General features: G+C 44.0%; 1 protein-coding gene across 5 annotated transcripts in view; it reads left to right on the top strand.

Annotated features, from left to right (window-relative positions):
• The first annotated feature begins 10,650 nt into the window (after positions 1–10,650).
• The window catches only part of CCDC17 (coiled-coil domain containing 17), a 432,057-nt gene continuing 427,409 nt past the window's right edge, over positions 10,651–15,298 (top strand). For 4 of the 5 annotated variants that reach the window (XM_033915898.1, XM_033915896.1, XM_033915895.1 and 1 more), the window contains exon 1: positions 10,651–10,776. The gene's annotated coding sequence lies outside the window, so the exon portion shown is untranslated. The remainder of the gene's footprint in view (positions 10,777–15,298) is intronic. The other variant, XM_033915897.1, reaches the window with a different exon arrangement.

Raw genomic sequence — 15,298 nt, 5'->3', positions numbered from 1 at the left:
AGCTGTGTCTTTTCCAAGCTGAAGAGCCCTAACCTTTTTAATCTTTCCTCATACGAGAGGAGTTTCATCTCCTTTACCTTGGTCACTCTTCTTTGAACCTTTTCTAATTCCTCTATATCTTTTATGAGATAAAGTGGCCAGAATTGAATGCAATATACTCAAGATGAGGTCCCACCATGGAGCTATACAGAGGCATTATAACATTCTTAGTCTTGTTTACCATCCCTTTTCTAATAATTTCTAGCATCTTATTTGCTTTCTTGGCCACCAGGTTTCATCATGTTGTCTACAATGACACCCAGATCTTTTTCTTGGGCACTAAACCTCAAGGTGCACCCTAGCATCTGGTAACTGTGATTTGGATTATTCTTCCCAATGTGCATCATTTTGCATTTGTCCACATTAAATTTCATCTGCCACTTGGATGCCCAGTCTTCCAATTTCCTAAGGTTTGCCTGCAATTTTTCACAATCTGCATGTCTTACAGTTTTTGGGGAAGCAGTTTTCATGATTAAGTTACAGAGTTGTAAGTTTGACCACTGCAACTGTTCTCCCTTACTAGTGACGTCAGCCATTTAAAGTAATATTAGCATTGGAGTGCAATTAAGAGAGTGGATGGTTTTAGGTAGAGCAAAAGGTAATCTCTCTCTGGGGTAACACAAACTTAATGGGATCATTTCCCTCTATTAGCACTACTAAGTAATCACAGTTACCATGCTGGGTACCGGTGGCAAATTGTGAAGGTAGTGAATGTATTTGGTGCTCTTTTTTTCTGTAATTCAAGTTTGGTTCTGTACTTAGACCTCCTCCAGTAGGAGAGACCCACCTGTTTGGCGGCTCTTTAAAGGCAGAAGAAAAGCCTGTTCTTGAGGGAGTGGGGCCAGTTGCCTATAAAGTCCCATGCAGCAAATCTGGTGGGGTAAGGAGAGAAAATGACCAAAGGCAGCATATTCAGATGGCTGATGCTGCCGATAGCCCAAAGATTGAAAGCAGCTATGGTAGGTACTCATTCCTCCTCGTTATGCTTAATAAGAATGTGCTCAGCGGCCTGCCCTGCTTCAGCCAACCCAGCCGACGCTGATCTTACTGCTGGGCCGGGCGTGCGAGCTTGCTCCGCCCCCCAGCCCCTGCCGGGAAACTTTGAAGTGGGCAGCTCGAGCGGAGGAGACGTCTAGCAGCCGTTGCTGCTTAGGGACAGCCCTCGAGACCCTGAACCAACCCGGGGACGTCTCGCTTCCAACGGCTGCCTGCCCTGCTTCAGCCAACCCAGCCGACGCTGATCTTACTGCTGGGCCGGGCGTGCGAGCTTGCTCCGCCCCCCAGCCCCTGCCGGGAAACTTTGAAGTGGGCAGCTCGAGCGGAGGAGACGTCTAGCAGCCGTTGCTGCTTAGGGACAGCCCTCGAGACCCTGAACCAACCCGGGGACGTCTCGCTTCCAACGGCTGCCTGCCCTGCTTCAGCCAACCCAGCCGACGCTGATCTTACTGCTGGGCCGGGCGTGCGAGCTTGCTCCGCCCCCCAGCCCCTGCCGGGAAACTTTAAAGTGGGCAGCTCAACGGCGCAGCCGTTCGGCGCGCCGGCTAAGGCGCACGGCAAAGGCGCGTGCGCCTTAGCGAAGCGTCTGAGTGAAGCTCAAACAGTCCAACTTATAATTCAAACACAATAACTGATTCTTTAAGACTTCACAACAAACGCGGAAATCCTCATATATACAACAAACTAACCGCCTCAATCTAGACCAACATCATTAAGAGACGCGGCTTGATTACCGCGAGAACCACAAACATGAAATAATTACTCCTCTTCACCCACACTCGAAACTGATTATAAAGTGCTTATTTTTTGGAAAAAATAAAATAAAATAAAAAACACAAAACTTCGCTATTTCGCCAAAATATAACTTCATGAGTCACTATGTCGCCTTCAAAATCGACAAAAAATGAAACTATTCCACCTGTGACGATCGGAGGGAAGAAGCAGAAATCTGATCTGAACACGCCAGAGAAAATGGCGTCCAAGAACGATGAGGCTTCATTAGACTTGCTCTTGAAAGAAATAAGATCAAATCGGAGCATAATTCAAGAACAGGTTGATGAAATCAAACTCTTAAGGGGTGAGATTGAGGCAATTAATTCCCAATTTGTGGATGCCCGACACCGTTTGGACGTCCTAGAGGAAAAAACATCTGTAATATCTTCACTACAAGAAACGGTAATTAAACATGACAAACTGATCACTACTTTACAAAGAGACTATGAAGATCTTTCTAATCGAAACAGAAGATCCAACTTAAGAATTATTGGGTTACCTGAAACATCGGAGGGCTCTGATATGGTTGCCTTTCTTTCTGCTTTCCTGCCTGCTACCCTGGGTCTCGTCTTCTCACCTCCACTGGAAATAGAGCATGCTCACCGCGTGCCGTCTCATCTCTCTGCACATGCATCTTCTCCCAGGCCTATTGTGGCTAAACTCCTCAGATTTCAACACACATTACAGATCCTCACAACAGCTGCAAAATCTAAATCTCAACTCCTCCACCAAGGTAGGAAGTTCTTTATAGTTCCAGACCTGGCCAAATCCACGGCCTTGAAGAGAAAAGCATTTCTTTCCCATCGACAAGAACTTAAAGATATAGGAGCCAAATATGGTCTTATGTACCCAGCAAGGATGAAAGTGACCTACAACAACCACACATCTTCATATACTGACCCTAATGACTTAGTTGCATTTCTGGAATCTTTAAAAGTGCGCTGACATGAATTGATGCAAACAAACTTACTGGTTTCTCAGTTATATTGCAAATATTAATAAGCACACCAATTTTCAATTTATTGATATAGTATGGGTGTGGGGTTCTTTGCTAGCTTTCCCATATGTGTTATATCTTTGTACTCACAGGAGCACCCATAAAAATTTTTAACTCTATGTATGAGAATGTGATCCTTTGTGATGACATTTTTTACTCTTTTTCTTCTACCTTTACGTTCTTTCTTTTACTTTCTGACAGGAGTGTCTTCCTCAAACATTCTCTTTACTATATACACACATTGAACATGTGTAAAATATACTGCAATATATTAAGGTATTTAAAAGATTATGGCTGACTTGCATATTTTTTCTTTTAATGTAAATGGACTAAATCATCCCATTAAAAGGAAAAAGATAGCTAACTATATTTTTAATAAGCACCCTGATGTGGTTTTTTTACAAGAGACTCACCTACCTCTCGCTGCTGCCTTAAAATTCCAATTAAAGGGATACTCCTCTCACTTTTATTCTTATGGAGTTTCAATATTTTTTCATGATAAACTCTCTCCTGTAATACACTCTTCTACGACGGATAAAGATGGAAGATGGTGCTTGGTGCACGCTGCGTTGCACTCAGTGAACTTTGTGTTCCTAAACATTTATGCTCCAGTCCTAGATCACCCAGAATTTTTTCAAGATCTTCAGGTGGCGTTAGTAGAATACAGTTCTTACTCTTTAATACTTGGAGGCGATTTCAATCAAATTCAAGATATTTATATTGATAGATCATCTTCTTGCAAACCCTCCAAATCCAAGTCATTCACAGCCTTACACGCCCTCAAAGATGCCTTCTCCCTTGTAGATCCATGGCGTTTGTTTAATCCAAAAGGTAGAGAATACTCTCACTATTCACCACCTCATAATACCTACTCAAGAATAGACTTCTTTCTTATATCCTCCTCTCTCATTCAAGACCTTGCAAACAATATTATTCACCCAATTTCTCTTACAGATCATGCGGCCACCTCCCTACACTTACTTATCTCTGCCCCTCGCAAAGAATCTTCTTCTTGGAGGCTAAACAATGCTTTACTCTTAGACTCAGAAATAGCTGACAAAATTAAATCTTTCACTGCTGAATTCTTCGAATTCAACTCCAAAGATCCAGAAATTTGCCCATCCATTGTCTGGGAGGCTTATAAAGTCTCCCTTAGGGGTGAACTTATCAATCTTGCCTCTTGGAAAAAGAAACAAGCCATGAAAAAAGAGAAAGAATTAGAATCTTCTATCAAAGAGTTAGAACTACAACATATGTCTACCCACTTACATGATCCATCCATTTTTCAACGTATACAAAATCTTAAATACGAATTTAACACTTTAGCCTCCAGTACTGCTAGACGAGATATTTTTATCTCAACCTCTGGACATTAAATGGGAGACAACCTTATGGGACGCCCCTTGGCTAGATATCTTAAAACTAAATCCAAACGTCTTCATATCACAGCCATTCAAAACCCATTGGGACATATGGTTAAAACCCGGTCTCTGATCTCTTCTCAGTTTGAAAACTTCTATACTACTTTATATAAATCTGATTTTTCTGCTTCAGAATCGGAGATAGACTCTTTTCTTGCTTCTTTGATTCATCCGACCTTATCGGACTCTGTGAAATTAAAACTGGACTCTCCCATTACTGTATCTGAAATAGAAGCCGCAATATCATCTATACCTACCGGCAAAGCCCCAGGTCCTGACGGATTTACCAATGAATTTTTTAAACAGTTTCGTAATCTCCTGGCTCCTCATCTTCTTTCTTACTATGAATTTCTCCATTCTGATCCAGACAAACAATTCAACTTCACTGAGGCCACTATAGTAGTTATTCCCAAACCTGACAGAGACCCTACCTTGGTTAAAAATTTTCGCCCCATTTCTCTTCTTAATTTAGATTACAAGATCATGGCAAAACTTCTTGCACTGAGACTCAACAAAGTGATCCCCTCTCTTATTCACAAAGATCAAACGGGGTTTATTAAACAAAGGTTTATAGGAGACAATATACGCCTTTTTCATCATATTAATGCCCATGCTAAAACACTCTCAGATCCCGTAATCGGCTTGGCCATAGATGCCGAAAAGGCCTTTGACCGAGTTGAATGGCCTTTTCTATTCCAAATTTTAAAGTGGTACAACTTTGGCCCGTTCTATACAAACTGGATTAAAACTTTATATCATCAACCCACAGCTCGCATTTTAATTAATAACTCTCTCTCCAATAAATTCTCCCTACATAGAGGTACTCGCCAGGGCTGCCCTCTGTCGCCGCTGCTATTTAACTTAGCGTTGGAACCTCTCCTCTCTGCTATCCGACAATGCCCAACAATAACAGGAATTGAAACTACTTATTGTCATATCAAATTAGCAGCATACGCTGATGATGTCCTTCTCTTTATCCGAGATCCTGTTGCTTCCCTTCCCTCATTCGTTAATATTGTCTCTCATTACTCCAAGCTTTCTGGATACTTAGTTAACTGGGAAAAATCAGAAATTTTCCCTCTTAATGATCTCATTTACCCCTCAGACCTCGCCCAATTTCCCTTCACGTGGTCACACGGAGCTGTAAAATACTTGGGAGTGTTAATACATAAAGATCCAACTCAAACTCAAGATCTAAACATATCTAAAATTAAAAACTTAGTTCTTAACACCCTGTCTCGTTGGTCTCCACTCTTTCTTTCATGGTGGGGCAGAATAGCTTCCATCAAAATGACCCTTACTCCTCAGATAAACTACACCCTCTCAATGCTTCCCTCCTTATGCAAGAAGAAATTTTTTCACTGGTTGAATAAGAAAATATCTGACTTTGTGTGGAATAACAAAAAACCTCGTATTGCTCTCGACAAACTGAAAGCCTCTAAAATTAATGGGGGTCTGAATGTACCTGATTTTCATTTTTATTATATCGCATCATTGGCCAAATATGGAGCCTACTGGATTACTAACACTAGCACCCAAGATTCACCAACCTGGTTTGACCTGGAACGATTTTTATGTGCACCACTACATGTTTCATGCTTGTTGACGGTGCCAGTACCCAAACTCTTGAGAAAATACTCCTTATTGAGTGCAACGCAGCATGCCCTTCATATACTAGACACTATCGCAGAGATTTCAATTAAAGACAGTCCATTCTTGTCCATTTGGAACAACCCCAAAATCCAAATCAATAGTAAATCTCTTTCATGGAAGAGGTGGCAGCGGGCTGGTTTGTGGTCTCTCCATCAGATAACCACTCTCACTTCGTTTGTTCCCTTTGACACAATTTGCTCTACTTACTCGTTGTCTCCTTCTGCTTACTCACAGTGGCTTTCTCTTACTGAGATGTTATCTTCTATGTCTATACGTTTTGATTATATGACATCCACTCACACTTTGTATCACTGGTCCACATTGGCTATATCAAAAGGTAAAGCGATATCTCTCTTTTATAGTATTCTAAGAGATCACTCTTTTACATTTTCCTCTCATTCCATGAAACATTGGGAACCTATGCTGACAACCTCACTTTCTGATGTTGACTGGGAACTCTTTTGGTCCTCGACAAACCGACCTCTTTTATCATCCAGAGTCTCACAATCAATGTTCTTCATTATGTGGAATGCGGTATGGACACCTTTTCGGATGTGGAAAGCTAACCTAAAACAAGACTCTATATGTTGGAACTGTATGAAAGAAGTTGGGACTCTTGATCACATGCTTTTCCATTGTGCTCAAGTTCGTTCCTTTTGGACGTGCATTTGGGACACCATAAAGTCTATTACCAATTACTATCCAGAACACTCCACTTGCCTCGACTACAACTATAAAAATTTTAGGGGTACTCATAGATAGCAGGCTTACTTTTCGTCCGCAAATAAGCGCCTTAGTCAAAAACTGCTTTTATAAACTAAGAATGATCCGAACATTGGCTCCTCTTCTCGACACCAGTTCTCTTAACGTACTCATTCATTCACTTGTAATTTCAAAAATAGACTATTGCAATTCACTTTTAAAAGGAATATATCATAAGGATTTGAAACGTTTACAGTTAATTCAAAATACGGCCATTAAGTTAATTTCAAAAGCATCAAAGTACGATCATGTTACCCCTCTGCTAAAAGACGCACACTGGTTGCCAATTTCACATCGGATAACTTATAAAATAGCTCTCTTAACGTTTAAAACCATGCAAACTAATTCTCCAGCTTTCATTGATCGATTATTGATCCCTTATGACTCACTAAGATCTTTGAGATCTATAACCCAATCTAACCTTAATATCCCTTCATTGAAGATGATTGGTACACGTCGTACTACCATTTTTTCAGTAACAGCCCCAACAATCTGGAATTCTCTTCCGTTGTATTTAAAAACAGAAAATAATCTAACATCATTCAAAAGCAAATTAAAATGCTTTCTATTTAAAGACGCTTTTAACTGAAGTTTTACTTTATCTTAAATTTAATTTTAACTGACATCTTAATTTTAATCTTTCTTTTTCTTTTATTTTTTTTAATCTCCCTACCCTTTTGTTTTTTTCCATTAATGTCTCTTCCATTTACTATTACTATTGTATTTCTCCCCTCTTTACCTTGTGTGTCTTTTGTTCGTTCGTCCACAACAAGTTTGAGTGTATTATAGTTCATTTGCAGTATGTTTTAATTGTAATTGTTTGTCAAAAGGAAAAATTTTTTTTATTATGTACAACGCTTTGTAGAATCGATAAGGCGTTTAATCAAATAAATAAATAAACAATAAACAATAAACAAACACTATAATTCTCCGATCTCAACACCCTTGTTTTACACAGTCTAACTGTCCTCCTAAACTCATTGATGCAATGTTTGTGACTGCCCTTATGCACATCTTGAAAAATTGGAAGTCCTCTTCATTACTAAACTATACCTTCTGGTGGAATTCTTTGAGCATGTATCATAAATTTGAATCATATGCTTATGAAAAGAAAAATATAATTCGACTTTCCAAAAATTTGATACAATGTAAATCACCCTGGAAATTCCTGGACTCATATGTTAAATCTATTTCATAGACACTCCTCTCTTCTTCTTCTTCTTCCTCTTCCTCTTCTTTTTCTTCCTTCAATTTCTCTTTCCTCTTATCTTTCCTTTTACTAATTTTTCATGAACAGTCCTAGTACTTTAGATCTTTTAAAACGATTCAATTCTACATTGCACAATGTAACTGAATATTAGTTATACTAAATGTTTTGTTTTATATTTTGATACCATGTACTTGAACTGTTTCCTATATTTTTTCAAAAAATCAATAAAAAATATTGAACTAAAAAAAAAAGAATGTGCTCAGCATATACAGGTAAGAAGGAATTTCCTGCTTATTTGTTCCCCTTGGGTTAATGATAGATTTTGTTTTGCCTCCTGATTGTGGGGGTAAAAATATGCAGCGTATGAATTCATTTATTTCTTCATTGCTAAAATTAATCTAGGCCTTTGATCAGCAGACTTCAAAGCTGTTAAAAGGCAAAATGCTCATAGTAACATTAAGAATTAAAAGAAAAAGACATAAAGATATCTTCTTTTTCAAGGGTCCTGCGGCAACAAGGGGGCATCCGTGGAAAATCAGGGGCGGGAAACTGCATGGGGACACCAGGAAATTCTTTTTCACTGAAAGGGTGGTTGATCACTGGAATAGTCTTCCACTTCAGGTTATTGAAGCCAGCAGCGTGCCTGATTTTAAGGCCAAATGGGATAGACACGTGGGATCTATTCACAGAGAAAGGTAGGGGAGGGTCATTGGGGTGGGCAGACTAGATGGGCTGTGGCCCTTATCTGCCGTCTATTTCTATGTTTCTAAATGTCCACTATTGGATATATGCAAATGATATATGTTTTTTCTTTTCAACTGTAACAGGAAGTATGTGGTGAAAAAGCTGGCAGACTGTATGAAAAAGATTGAAAAGCGTAGCTGGTTTTAAGAAAGGTTTGGACAATTTCCTGGAGGAAAAGTCCATAGTCTGTTATTGAGAAAGACATGGGGGAAGTCACTGCTTGCCCTGGATTGGTAGCATGAAATGTTGCTACTCTTTGGGTTTTGGCCAGGTACTAGGGACTTGGATTGGCCACCGTGAAAATGGACTGCTGGGCTTGATGGACCATTGGTCTGACCCAGTAAGGCTATTCTTATGTTCACCCTTCCTGTTTTGTCTGCTCTTAATCTTGGGGTCATCTTTGATTCCTCTCCTTCACCACCCAGATATAATATATCGATAAAATCTGCCACTTCTTCCTCTATAATATTACCAAAATCTGACCCTTCCTCTCTGAGCACACTACCAAAACACTTATCCACACCCTCATCACCTCGCGCTTAGACTACTGCAACTCACTACTGTCAGGCCTTCCTTTAACCATCTCACTCCTCTCCAATCCATCCAGAATTTAGCTGCACAACTCATATTCGGGGAGAACCTCTTTACTCTCATTACTCCTCTCCTAAAGTCACTTCACTGGCTTCCCATCCGTTTCTAAATACAATTCAAAGTCCTCTTACTGACCTACAAATGCACTCACTAAGCTGCCCCTCACTATCTTCACTTATCTCCCTCCCCCCCCCCCCCCCCGTGAGCTCCGCTCAGCTGGTAAGTCCTTCCTATCTGTTCCCTTCTCTTCATCTGCCAGCTCCATTCCGTCCCTTCTGCCTTGCTGCACTATATGCTTGGAACAAGCTGCCCAAATAATTAAGGCGGGCTCCAGCTAAGGCAGTGTTCAAGGCCTGTTTAAAAGCCCACCATTTTGAGAGTGCTTTCGACTCCTAACTCCTCACCTTGGGTCCTGCATCCCCTACCCTCTATGTCATGTCTGTCCAAGTTAGATTGTAAGCTATTCTGAGCAAGGATCATCTATAAATGTACAGTGCTGTGTATGCATTTCAGCACTATATATTGTAGTTTTTGCTGCATAAGATGCACTTTTCCCCCCCAAAAAGTGGGTGGCAATGTCTGCATCTTATAGAGCGAATATAACAATTTTATATCTCCCCGGTACCTTTTAAAATTCTGATGGTCCAGCGGTGTAGTGGCAGGAGCGAGCTTTCCGCTCGCTTGCCCCTCCCTCGTTGGACGCCTGCGCCTCTCCCTGAATGGCTGCCCTCAGTTCTTGCTGGTAGGGAAGGGGGCTGGGTGCAGAGCGGGCTCTTGGGCCTGATGGACCATTGGTCTGACCCAGTAGGCTCTTATGTTCTTAATTGGTAACCTGGGCTACAGCTTGGACACAGGCCTGGCATCCATCTTGCAAGGAGTCCTCTGGCCTCTCCTAGTGCTCCATGACTAACAAGGTAATGGCAACACTAACATAACAGAGCACTGTGTGGCTGAGGTCTGATCACTTGTAGCAATGCTGTCAGCTTGAAAAGGCAGCACACAGTGCTGTGTCCTCCTGGCCAGAAGCCTCAGCTTGAACCCCCCGAATCTCCTAAAAGCAAAGATCCACTCTGGCTAGCAGATGCTTGCAGTCCGATGCCCACTATGGGCATAGACTGACTCGATTCACAAAATGGACCCCTTCAGCTCTAGCTAGTGTCCATGTGTTTTGCCAAAGGCATTTTCTCCCTGGAAGCTAAGCCCAGGACATGGATGCAGCCAGCACCGTGGGGCACTGGGTGAGTTCGAATGCATTCGTTCCCTTCCCCGTGGTTATCTGCAGGCCGGGGACGGATGGAAAAACTTCTCTGAGGAAGGAGGCAGAGCCACTTGTGTAAGCAGAAATGCAACCTCTCTGCCTTGGGCGACTGCACGTGGCCGTTCGCGCCTGGGCCTCCGGGGGCGTGGCCAATGGAGGCTCCGCCTTCTCAGGGCGTGGTCCTTAGCTACCGGAGCGCTTCCTAGGGACAATGGCTCGGGCGACGGAGGCTCCTCCCTGCGGGCGGTTGCCATGGCAGCTGACTGCGGCGTGGGCGCCATTGCGGTGAGCTGAGAGGACGGGGCGCGAGACCGGACGCTCATCGGTCCAGGTACTATGGCTCCGCCTGAGGAGATTGGGAGAGAGAGAGAGAGAGCGAGCGAGCTGAGGGCGGGAACGCTCCAGAAAATCCCTTCCCTTGGATTGCCTTGCTTTGGTTTTTCTGGCGCCATAAGAGAGGGTAGCGGAGGTCAGAGAAGGGGCTCAGGGTAGAAGAGCCGCGCTTGGGTGCTCAGTCAGGCCTGGGAAGTCACAGCTTTCTAACATTCTGACATGTCAGTGACGTCATCCGTGGAGCCCGGGACGGACAGGGTTAAAGTTTGCTGTCACTTTAAAGAGTGCCCGCACCGCGCGCGCGCTTGCCTTCCCGCCCGATGTCGGCTCATGGAGCCTCACTTTTGTCATCTCCACAGAGCGAAGACGTTGTGTTTGGACTGTCCAAATCGCGTTCCCTTTCCTATTTTTGCCCTTCAGCTCGATTTTTCTTTTTCTTCTAATTTAATATTTCTTTCTTATATATAAAAAAAATTGCGTTATTTTCAACATTATTTCGTTTTCCACAGTTGAGCATTTGGACCTTCTTTCTTCAGTGTTTCGCTGAGATTTTTCCTCACATGTTGAGGCCTTCTGGCTTTAAAAAGCGCACTAGTTGCCAACAGCCCATCTCCTGTCACTGACCAGCACGGCTGGTGCATTCAGTTTCTGGGCCCAGAGCATCACTGGTGCATTCACTGTTCCACACTTCAGAAATGCTTTCTTAAAGCTCAACATGTTCAGCATAAGAAGTTTTATCCCAGGACAAGCACATACGGGTGATGTCACCGACGGAGCCCGGATGCGGAAGCCTCGCAAGCAGACTTGTTTGAAGAAACTAGAAGTTTCAAGTTGACCGCACCACGCATGCACGAGTGCCTTCCCGCCCAGCGTAGGGCACGTCTCCTCAGTTTTCCGCGGAGCCGAGAAGTCCGTCTTTGACTCTGCGTTTAACTTTTCACTCCGTGCCTTCTCTACACCGCGGTTTGTGGGATTTTTCCTTCACAAATCGCTGTTTGTACATTCTTTCTTTTATTTTCTTTAAAAAAAAAATAATTTTTTTTTTGTTCTGTTCGGCTGCCGGGGCAGGCCGCAGCCCAAGAGCTTCGACCTTGCAGCAGCTGTTTTTCCTTCTATGTCCCGGCCAGCGACAGGATTCAAGAAGTGTAGTCAGTGTCAACGTTCAATTTCTCTCACGGACCCTCACACTAGGTGCCTCGGGCCACAACATAATCCGAAGTCGCACGAACACTGTGCTACCCTTCAACGTCGTCAACTTTCGGTGGAGAAGCTCTTTCAGATGAATTTGTCCACATCTTCAACTTCGAAGCCCACTTCGGTCTCACCTTCGACCGAGGGCCCTCCTGCCTCTACCGCTTCAATTTCAAGCCTCATCAAACCTTCTTCATTTGCAGCAGCTCTTTCTTCGACGATGCCTGCTACATCTTCCCCTGTTTCCTCAGGTCAGATAGCTCAGCAGACAGTTCCACCGGTAGTGCTTAAGGTGCCTAAGACTTCTAAGTCGAAGCACATTTCTACTGCCTCGGTGGAACCTCCAGCCAAGGCAGGTGGTCCGGTTTCAGATGCGGATCCATCTTTGCCGGCTTCCTTCCAGACTATGTTAAAGCAGCAATTTCTTCAGTTCCTTACCAAAATGGGACAGAAGCTAGCTACTCTAATCCAACCTGGGCATTCTACAGACTCCCGCAAGGTCGAGCCTCTTCCTTTGCCATCGGCTGAAGCGTCACACTCTATGCAGGGAGCAGAGTCTCTGAGAGTGTCTGGTCTGGCATCTAAGCACGTGAAGCAAGGAGCAGATTCTTTGCAAGTGCCTCGGCAGGAATCCTCACACTCCATACAAGGAGTAGAGTCTTTGGGAGTGCATCGAGGTTCCTCCATCAAGCCTCTGGAGCTTCGATCCATGGCCTCCAATCCCATCCATTCTTTGGTGGCATCGGCTGCTACTGTCTCCGAGGCAAAGTCTCCTCGATCTTCGAGATCTGCTTCCAAGCACCGTCCTCATCAACGATCGAGACCTTCATCGAGGCATCCTTCCAGGTTCTTCCTCTAAGGAGTGTCTTTCTTCCACTAAGCCTCGAACTATGGACAAATTTGGGCATTGTATCTATCAAAATGCTATGATGTCCTCTAAGGTCCTTAATTATAACTTCCATTTTGTCACATATTTTGAGTTCCTTATTGCTCTTTTGCCTAAATTTCTTACCTATTTAGACACTCAAAAACATTTCGAATTTCAGGAAGTCATTGCTTCTCTATCACAACTCAGACTCCATCTACTTCAGTCGTCTTGTGATGCCTTTGAGTTGTCTGCCCGGGTGGCTGCTTGCTCTGTAGCCATGTGTCGCCTTGCCTGGCTTCATACAATTGACATGGATCCTAATCTTCAGGACCGCTTGGCTAATATTCCTTGTGCAGGCAATGACCTTTTCAATAAATCGATCGAGGCAGCCACCAAGAAGTTGTCTGAACATGAAAAATCTTTTGCTTCTATTGTCGGTAATGCTGGCCGATTCACGATTTGAAACGGTTCACCGATTCCCTTTGGATGAATCAATTCAAATCGATTTAAATTTTAAAAAAAATCGGCTTCTCGATTCGGACCCTCCCCCTTGGCCCCCTAAAGCAGGAGTGGCAGCGCTGCTCTTGCTGGCCAGCCGCTGCTGCATCTGCTTTAGAGGGCAGGAGGGAGAGTCATTCGGGAAGTGCTGCTGTGGCTTCCCCCTGGCCTCCCCAAAGAACATCGCATCACATCCCATCTTCCCCCCCCACCCCGCCTGCAGTACACCGCATCCCATCCCCCCCTGGGAAGGCCTCCGTGTTCCCTCTAGCCTCCCCGCAGCGTTTACCTTATAGCTGTAGCCTGCAGCGAAGATCGTAGCTAGAGCGTCTTTACTAAGTGCTTTAAGCTGTTTCCTCTGCTGCGATCTCGCCCCTCCTCTGACGTCAGAGGCAGGATCAGGCGGAGGAAAGAGTTGAAAGCACTTAGTAAAGACGCTGTAACCGCAATCTTCGCTGCAGGCTGCAGCTATAAGGTAAACGCTGCGGGAAGGCCAGAGGGAACACGGAGGCCTTCCCGGTGGGGGGGGACAGGCCTTCAAGGGGTGGACAGGCAGGCCTTCAAGGGGGAACAAGTAGGCCTTTAAGGGGGGGGACAGGCCTTCAAAGGGGGAGACAGGCCAGGCCAGGGATGGTGGCATGGGCCTTCAGGGGGGATAGGCCTTCAGGGATGGGGGTACAGGCCTTCAGGGGGGAGGTGCAGACCTTCAGGGGAGGGGGGCCCTGATGTAGAAATACACGAGAGAAGGAAGGGGGTTCAAAGAGACGTGCATATGCTGGTCTTTGGGGGGAAGAAATAATGGGTCTAAAAATAGAGGAGAGGGAGAGAGATGATGGACAATGGGATTTAGGGAGGGAAGGAACAGAAAGGGAGAGAAGTTGGACACAAGGGAGGAGGGGGGATAGAGATACTGGATAGAAGGGTAGTTGGGAAAAGAAAGGGAGAGAGGGTGGACCCTGGGGTGGTGGGGAAGAAAGGAGGGAGAGATATTGGATGCAAGGGTAGTTAAGAAAAGGTGGATCTGTGGATGGAGATGAAAAAAAAGAAAGATGCCAGACCGGGGGAGGGAAGGGAAACGGAATGGGAGGACAGAGATGGCAGATGGATGGTTAGAACAGAGAAAGAAGGATACCCTGGCAAGCAAGTTATCAGAAGACAACCAGAGCCTGGGACCAACAAGATTTGAATAATGACCAGACAACAAAAGGTAGAAAAACTAATTATATTTTCCATTTTCTGATTACAATATGTCAGATTTGAAACATGTATCATGCCAGAGCTGGTGTTAGACCGCAAACATGAGCTAGGATTTAAGAGAGAGGGGAAAAGTCTTTTTTGTTAGTTTATTTTGTTTACACCACAGCGCCAGTGTGGTTAGAAGGCAAAGGGGTGAAGAGGCTATAAAATAAACTCACCAGGATGTTTGAAAAAAACATCCAATTGGGCAGGAAAATAGAATTGAATCAAAAAACCAATTCAGTAGGCTGAATCGAATCAAAAAATTTTTTTCTGAATCGGCAGCACTAATTCTCAGACCTAAACCAAAGCCGACTCCTACCAAGCCTACATGCCCACCTCCCATTTACCAGAGGTGTTTTGCTCCAAGGACGGCTCCTTACACTCGCCCTTCTCCTAAGAAACAGCAGCCTCAGAAGCAACAAAAATCTCAACCTTCTGCTGCACCTAAGGCTTCACAGCCTTTTTTGACTGTTTACAACAGAGCATAATGTCCATCACTCTGTCTCTGACTTCTCTTCCCCCTAAAGGAGGTCGTCTCCATCATTTTTACCACCGATGGATGACAATTACATCCGACCTCAAGGTACTGACCATCATCAGAGGATACTCTCTTCATTTCACTCAGGTTCCACTAGAGCTTCCTCCAAGAGAGTATCCTTCCAATCCATCCCAGACCGCACTTCTTTTGCAGGAAGCTCTGCTCTGTCTCAATGCCATCACACTA

Source organism: Geotrypetes seraphini, chromosome 12, assembly GCF_902459505.1.
Source record: "Geotrypetes seraphini chromosome 12, aGeoSer1.1, whole genome shotgun sequence".
Classification (NCBI taxonomy): Eukaryota; Metazoa; Chordata; class Amphibia; order Gymnophiona; family Dermophiidae; genus Geotrypetes; species Geotrypetes seraphini.
Note: the sequence above shows the minus strand (reverse complement) of the source record. Positions and strands in the feature narration are given on the sequence as shown.